Here is a 7,793-nt window from a genome sequence, read left to right as displayed (position 1 = left end):
TTTACTTATAAAACTTAAAAATTCATCTTAAAAAAGAGCATATATTTTAGTTATACTGGGTATGCAGTAGTTCGTAGTGCTGCATTCGTCGTCTTAATTACTCGGCATTACAGCTTTATGTATATATAATATATATTTGTGATTATATTCGGTATTGTGGTAAACCTCTGAAGTATTTCGTGAGCTACCGCTTTAAGTGTGCCGAGATACCCCTTGGTATAGGGTATGGGACAACCTAAACGGGAGAGTTTATTAGCCCCCGACGATGACGACAACGTTGACACAGGCGGAGAGCAGCCGGCGTCGTTTTTGCCGTTATCGCGTCCATCGGACATAACCGAGGACAGCATGGCAGTGCCGAAAAGGGGGCACATATATGTATATTTACATATATCTATAAAGCTATATATATATATATATATATACATATATATAAATGTATCTATATATCCAAAAAAAAAAAGGGGAATGGGGCGACACATGTTCTGTCCGTTTTTCGTTGCGTTTTCGGGACTTTTTCGCGCACTTGTCGCCGATGCGAAATGAGTTCTTTTTTGCAGTCCTTCGTTTTGCATCTGCCACCTTTTTTGGGGGAGGGGCAGGGCCTCGAATGAGCGGGGTTGGGGGTGCAATCGAGAGGGGAGCACCCCCCGCCCCCCATTCAACTCGCACTTTTTTCGGAAATTTGGATCTGTCAATTTCAGTTGCAAGTTCATTTCGATAAAGAGTTAGGGTGCAGGCAGTACTTGAATATGAAACACATTTGGCTTGAAAAGAGCGTCAATTAGAAGTTGAAAAAAATGTACAAAATATATTTAAAAAGAAAAAATTCAAACTGATTCAACTTACAATGTAGATAGTTATTACCCATGCCGAAATGAACGTTAAAAATGTTTACATATATATATTTTCTTTAATTAATTTTAACAAACCATTTTAACATACAATATAGATAGTTATTACCCATGCCTAAATTAAAGTGAAAAACTTCTACATATATATATTTTCTTGGCATTTTCTTCAATTAATTTTAACAAACCATTTTAACATACAATATAGATAGTTACTACCCAAGCCTAAATTAAGGTGATATTTTCTTGGCATTTTCTTCAATTCAGCTTTTAAGCATGCTTCCATGTATTTATTCCATGTATTTTATTTTTCGTTGTGGATGGCAGAGCTGTTGATGTGACAGTTGAGACAAATCGACTTTGACGGGCGGCAGTGCGCCAACGAGAGCAAGAACAACAAAGCAACAAAGCAACAGAGCTACAAAGCTGGCTTATTATGTGGTTTAATTATGATGTTGATTATGATAATTATGATTATGATGATTATGATGTTGCCTCGCTGGTGGTGAGCAACTGCAATTTGCACCTTGCGCAAATTGCTTAAAAACGAAAGTGGCAAAAAGCTGAAAAAGCGCCACTGCAGCTGGCTTAAGATATATACTTTTGTAGCACCAAATGCGTACTTTGTGTGTAAAAAACAATAGGTCTTTTTTTTGGTTCATTACTTGTTATTTTTTTTTATTAAGCTACATATTATCACATACATTCTTTATTAAGTTTTATATTATTACATACATTTTTTCTTTATTAAGCTGTATATTTTCACATACATTTTTTCTCTATTAAGCTATTTATTTCTACATATTTCACATACATTTTATCTTTATTGAGTTTTATATTATTACATACATTTTTTTCTTTATTAAGCTGTTTATTAAGTTTTATATTATTACATACATTTTTTCTTTATTAAGCTTTATATTATCACATACATTTTTTTCTTTATTAAGCTATATATTATTCACTTACTTTTTTTCTTTATTAAGCTTTATATTATCACATACATTTTTGTGCTCTATTAAGCCGTATATTATCACACACATTTTTTCTCCGTGTTCAAAGTGTATATGTCTTTCTTTCGCATAATCAGACAGTCAAAGGACAGCAATTGTCGGAGTTTTCCCCATCTAATGCCACACTTTTCCCCTTTTCCCCTTGCGAGCGCTTTATTCCTTACGCATTTTTGTTGGCCTAGCTACTTTTTTCTATTTTTTTATTTTGCCCCATCTGTCACCTCTAGGAGAAGTGACCGCAGCGAAGGCTTTTGGACTGGTTAACACTTGATTAGTTGTGTCAGCGACAGCAGCAGCAGCCGAGTTCCTTTGCCTCCCTTTTCTGGCTGCCAAGGACGAGGTCCTTGCAAGCCCCCTCCCCTCCCTTTCCCCCCTCGGGCTGGCGTCTGTCTCATTCGGTTGTGCCTCTGTTTTTCATGTTACTGTCGGCATCATCTGCTCTCGGGGGCAGCGACATGAATGCGACGCACTTCGACGACCTTTCATTATCTGTGCAGCCACCCAGCCACCCAGCCACCCAGCCACCCCAAAAACTGAGCCCCTCGTTTTTAACCAAGTTTTGTTATTGTTGTCTCTGAGCCTTTGTCAACAGAAGGATGTTTGTTGTTGCTGGCGGTGGTGTTGGTGGGGCTGCCGCTGTCAGCAAAGAGGAGAAACCTTTTCTGAAAATTGCGTGAGTTAGTTGCAACGGCAGAGGGAGGAGGAGCGGGTGGGTGCATCAGCGCATCAGGATCAAAGGAGCCAGCATTTTTTTGCATTTCTTCGTTGACGCGTTCATTTTATCAGATACCCTGTAAATTAGAAGTCGAATTGGAAATATTTCATATATTTATTTTGAATGCCAACTATAATCTGTTTATATTTTAATCTGCTTATATTTTAATCTGCTTATATTTGCTTGAATCTATATTTGTTGTATTAATAGTTTTTAAAGAAAAGGTTATTATAAAGCATTTAAAAGCCAATCAATATAAATTTAGAATTTGCAATGGAGTAAAGGGCATTGCAAACTTGGTTCTTTTTGCAAATCTTTCGCTTTTGGTTTCTTTTTTTCTTTTTTTTGTGTGCGTTGTAAGTTTCTTTCTTTTTGTTTCAGCAAACTCTTATATTTTCTCTCGTTTTTTTTTTTTATTTGTTAGAATGAACTTCCCTGCGGGTCGCAAAAGGAGAAGTGCGTCAGAAGTGCACTTCAGTTGGCAGAGGGAACGCAATGTGCAACAAAAGTGTCCCAGACCCGTCCCCCCCCCATCCCTCTCGCACCATCATGCCCCCGCCTGCCCCTTTGACGTCATCGTCTTGGGCTTTGAGGTCCTTTGTAGTTTTGCCGACTCGCTCGACGACTCGGCTGCTTTGGCATTGCCTACTTGTAGGCGCACTAAAATGCGTTTATGCATAATTTTGTAGAGGGTCGAGACTCAAAGCCCCACCTACTCCCCAATCCCCATCATTTGCGCCTTTCTTACTATTTTTGCCATCGCTTTGACATTTTCTAATTGCAGTGGCACAAGGCTGTGCGTCATAAATTATTATTAATTATTTCACGAAGCCAGCGCGAAAACAAACCCTCTCTTTTCGTACACAACAAAAATTGCGCAGACAATTTCGGAGCATAGAATATTCGATAAGCATTGATTTTATTAACTAAAATATTTATTGTTACGCCGGGTTATTAATTTAGCTATACTTGGGTTGTTCTGGGAGAAGATATGTACATAGATAGATATGTTGAGCAAAATGCAGTAGTATTAGTTATATGAGCCATTTGCCATAAAAAGAGGTGTGCATTTATATAATTACTATTTTTGGTTTTCATATTATATTTAAGCATACATTTTAAAAGTGCATTTTAAAAAAGAACCTATTGCATTTCCTGATGTACATAGGCCTCATTGCCATCACCCCTCTGGTTTCTGTGTGTGTGTGTTCCACATATCGATTGCATTTGGGTAAATGCCCAAGTGGCAAACCAAACACGAGACGTCGATGGGCATGGGCATGGGTATGGGTTAAGAGGGGGCCAGGATGTCGCCTAAAATGCGTGCTTAAGTGTGTGCGAAGAAAAGGAATCAAACGCACACACACATCACACACACCACACACACACACACACACACATAAACACGCACGGTGAAAAACTCGAACCGCAAGTGAGATAAAACTGAAGGAGCTGCAAAAGGGGCGGAAAAGCCGGGAAAAGATTATGATGAGGCGTTCACGCAAGTTTCTTTTGTAAGCCTCTGGATACCACTCAACTTTTTTCCTCACACTTCACTCGAAGTTATCAACCAAGTTGACGGGAGTTCAACAATTTTGTGGCAATCGGTATACGGAAATGCAATTTAAAAACTGAGAATGCCACACATTACAAACTGATGCCGAATACAATATAATAATATTTTGTTACTATATTCTGGTAGGCAATGGGAAAATCAGTGCGCTGCAAAACACTTGACTTGACAAAAATGTGTTTCGCTTATGTGTATTACATATTTACAAGAAGTAGCGACATGGCCAAAAAGTTCAACGACATGTATCTCTTTTATTTTATTATTATTAACCAGAATCACGGCGGTAAAACGAAAAGAAAAGACTGATGATGTTGATGTAGAATTTTCGGAAACGAATGTGTAATAAATAAATAAGGTTGCAACATTTTGGAGCTTTAATATTTAAATCTAATTAACCAAAATTGTTGCCAAGTAAATTTTTCCACTTATAATAAAAATTGAAAACCAGTGTTCGTTACACATCATTTTTTTTTCTTTCGCATTTTTTCCCCAACTGCGATTTGAAATTCTTGCGAAGACAAATTTGTTGATGATTCCCGTTGCATTTGTTTGATATTCGCTGACACTGAGATTTCAGTTTGCTTAAGGAGTAGGCGGTGCAACCGAAAAGGGGGCGGGGCCGAGGGGTTTGGTCTCGGTATCATATTCATATTCATATTCGTATTCATATTCACTGTCCACTGCCCCGCTGACGTTGACGTTTTGCTGTTGTTGCTGCAGCTGCAGTTGTTGCACTGTAAAAAAACACTAAGTAACGTAAGCTAAAATTTAATAATATTATGTACCAAACTCTTTGGCTAGTAAATGCTTTTATTTTAATAGTTTAACGATGTCAACTTTATATTATAACTTCTTTTATTGGTCTTAAATGTATGTCATTATTCGAAATCATTAAACTCTAAGAAAGCATATTAATGTATTCACTATTCACTATTATTTTTATCGGTGTACTGCACCCGTTGCAATTGCCGCTCCCCTTCACCCTCACATTTGTCTTCTTCTCTGCGTTTTTTATTTTATTTTGTTTCGCTCTTTTTGCCTATGTGTTTTTCCAGGAATTCCGTCACTGATATTGCCATATGCAAAACAACAAAAAAAGGAGAAATAATAAAAAAAAAATAAAAAAAAAAACTATACAAAATAAGTTCGTAAAAAATGATTGCTGCATTTTTCACAACGTCATTTTCTGGAAAATGAATGCAGAAAGAAAAAACTGTTGTTTGTTGTACAATAATTTATGCAAATATTGCAGACGCGCTCAAGAAAAGAACTTTATAATTATGAACAGGGGTTGCCGGCCAAAAAGAATGGGGGGGGTTCTTTAGCAAAAGGGGGGATTGCGGGTTTACTGACCATTCCGCTGCCTGTCATTCAATCATTCCGTCCGCCAGACAGTCGGTCATTCTGTGGCTCGTTGGCTCAGAAAATGAACCATGTGCATTCTCTAGATTTTAACAATTGCATTATGAACTTTGAGCTCTCACACCTGGCACATACATAAAAGCCACACAACATTTTTAGAATAACACAACTTACTTGGAAATATGAAATTTTTATCACTTTGTACTGCGACTTCTCTCAATTTGATTTCTTTAAACAATTATTACCTTGTCTACGACTTGATTTCGGATGACAGCTTTCAAAGTGCAGGCTTGACTCCCACTTTTCATTGCGGTTGTTGCATTGTGCAAACTTTGTTTACCTCTTCGACTTTCTTAACTTGTTTGGCATATTTTATATTTGTCTTGTAATGGCATATACCCCCGCCCCCGCCCCCGCTCCTTGCTGCTCCCCCTTGTCCGTATAAAACACTCTCGAAATGGAGAGATGCCGTGACATTTGTCCGTTTATCCCTCGGTTTTGCCCCGTCGTCAGTCGATTGCCGTCTAAAGTTTCATAAATTCAACGAATTCTGTCGCCCAGGCTGAAAACCAAACCAAACTGAGCCAAACCACAGCACTAAATTCCATGAGTTCTAATAAAATATCGTCACTTTTTTTTTTTTTTTTTTAGCGAAAACAGTTTGCAGGCAGAAAAAATTGACTGAAAAACATGTTGTTGTTCGTTGGTATTTATTAAGTTTTCGTTTTTTGTTATCGAACAAATTTCGGATTTATATTTCTTTACTTATATAAAAATAAATATTCCAAATGCTTACAATTAATGTATGAATTTTGTGAAAAATGTTAGAATGAAAGCACCTTTTTAAGAATCCCTCTTTGTTCAACTTTTAAAGTAGATTACCTTTGTAATTTATTTTGCTATTCCTGCGCTGCATAAATATGTTTATTTACCAGCTCCTCTGTATGCTTCCTTATTTGCAATTTATGATGTACTTATTCCCCTTTTTCTTTCGATTATTACTATTGCATAAATTTATTGTCAACATTTTTGTCCGTGGTATTTTCTACATGTGTTTATTATACAAGTTATTCGTAGCGTAAAAGGGGTTTATAGTTAATTACGTACTTTGTCCGGACATCAACTTGGTCCGGACCTCTGCATGTATCTCAATCTATCAATTGCTTCACTAGCTAAGTAAGGAGTATCTAATAGTCGCGACACTTAACTAAAAAGTTTTCTCTAGTTTTTTTTTATGTGTCACGCGGGGCGACAATTGCACACAAGTGGATGGAATTTCGTCGGTGTCCTTTCGGTATGTCCTTGCCCGTGTTTAGTTGTCCATATCGCTGAGGGAGCGGGACGGAGGATGAGAGAGAGAGAGAGACGGGGACAGAGAAACAGACAGACAGACGAGACAGATAAAATAAATGGAAAATGCGCACAAAGAAAACGAAATTAAAAACGCAAGACGCCAACCAAGGGCTGAGTTTTATGTACCACCAGACTTCGGGGCCCTTCTTCCCTGCACTTTTTATATACCCTGTGCCATTCCCATTCAAAAAACATCATTCTCCTTCATTGCCTTCGCCATTTTCCCCTCCCCCTTCCACTCCCCTCCCGGACATTTCCCCCGTGCACCTGCCCCACCCTTTCGCATATAACAAGAACAGCGCGTTTCACCTGCAACACGGAATATGCAACATGCCACTGTCGAGGGTTTTTCAGTTGTTGTGTTTTGTTGCGTTTTATTTTCATTTTTATTTTTGTGTGTCTTCTTCACTCCTGGAGTCCTGGGCCACGAGCTTAACCCCACTGTTGTTTCCGGGGGTCAAAAATCACACATTTTTTGGGGATATATTAGAAAAAACATCTTTTATACTGAAATTGTAAATCTCCAACAACTATATAATATTTTAAACAATATTTTAGCCACGTAAATATTTTTTAGTTTTTTTTTAAATTATATATTTTGCTTTTTAAAGCTATTGATGGCAATGAACCGATCGAGAGAAGCAAAGCTCCAATTAGCGGGATAAATCATGACACTTTCCTGCACAAGGGTTAAAAAATATGTGTCGATTGTGTGGCCAAGGGTTGTGGAGGGGGGTGGTGTTGGCGGTGCAAGGCGGTTTCACGTGGGTTTCATGGGTTGGAAAGGGGCCGTGGGGGGGGGGGGGAGTGTATCTTCAAACTGTCTGCAGTTGCCTCAACTGTTGATGCAACACACACACACTCACACATCAAACAGCTGTGCAGACATTTTAAGCAGCCTGTCGTCATTGTTTATGGAAGTTACA

At 38.1% G+C, this 7,793-nt stretch overlaps 1 long non-coding RNA gene across 1 annotated transcript; it reads right to left on the bottom strand.

Moving 5' to 3' along the window:
• Positions 1 to 2,949: 2,949 nt before the first annotated feature.
• On the bottom strand, positions 2,950 to 6,113 carry LOC120322380. The gene is made up of 3 exons (XR_005562183.1): positions 5,689 to 6,113; positions 5,084 to 5,218; positions 2,950 to 4,886 (listed from the first exon to the last, which is right to left on the bottom strand). It is a non-coding gene; the product is annotated as an uncharacterized LOC120322380 (long non-coding RNA).
• Positions 6,114 to 7,793: the final 1,680 nt, after the last annotated feature.

This window comes from Drosophila yakuba, chromosome X (assembly GCF_016746365.2).
Source record: "Drosophila yakuba strain Tai18E2 chromosome X, Prin_Dyak_Tai18E2_2.1, whole genome shotgun sequence".
Classification (NCBI taxonomy): Eukaryota; Metazoa; Arthropoda; class Insecta; order Diptera; family Drosophilidae; genus Drosophila; species Drosophila yakuba.
Note: the sequence above shows the minus strand (reverse complement) of the source record. Positions and strands in the feature narration are given on the sequence as shown.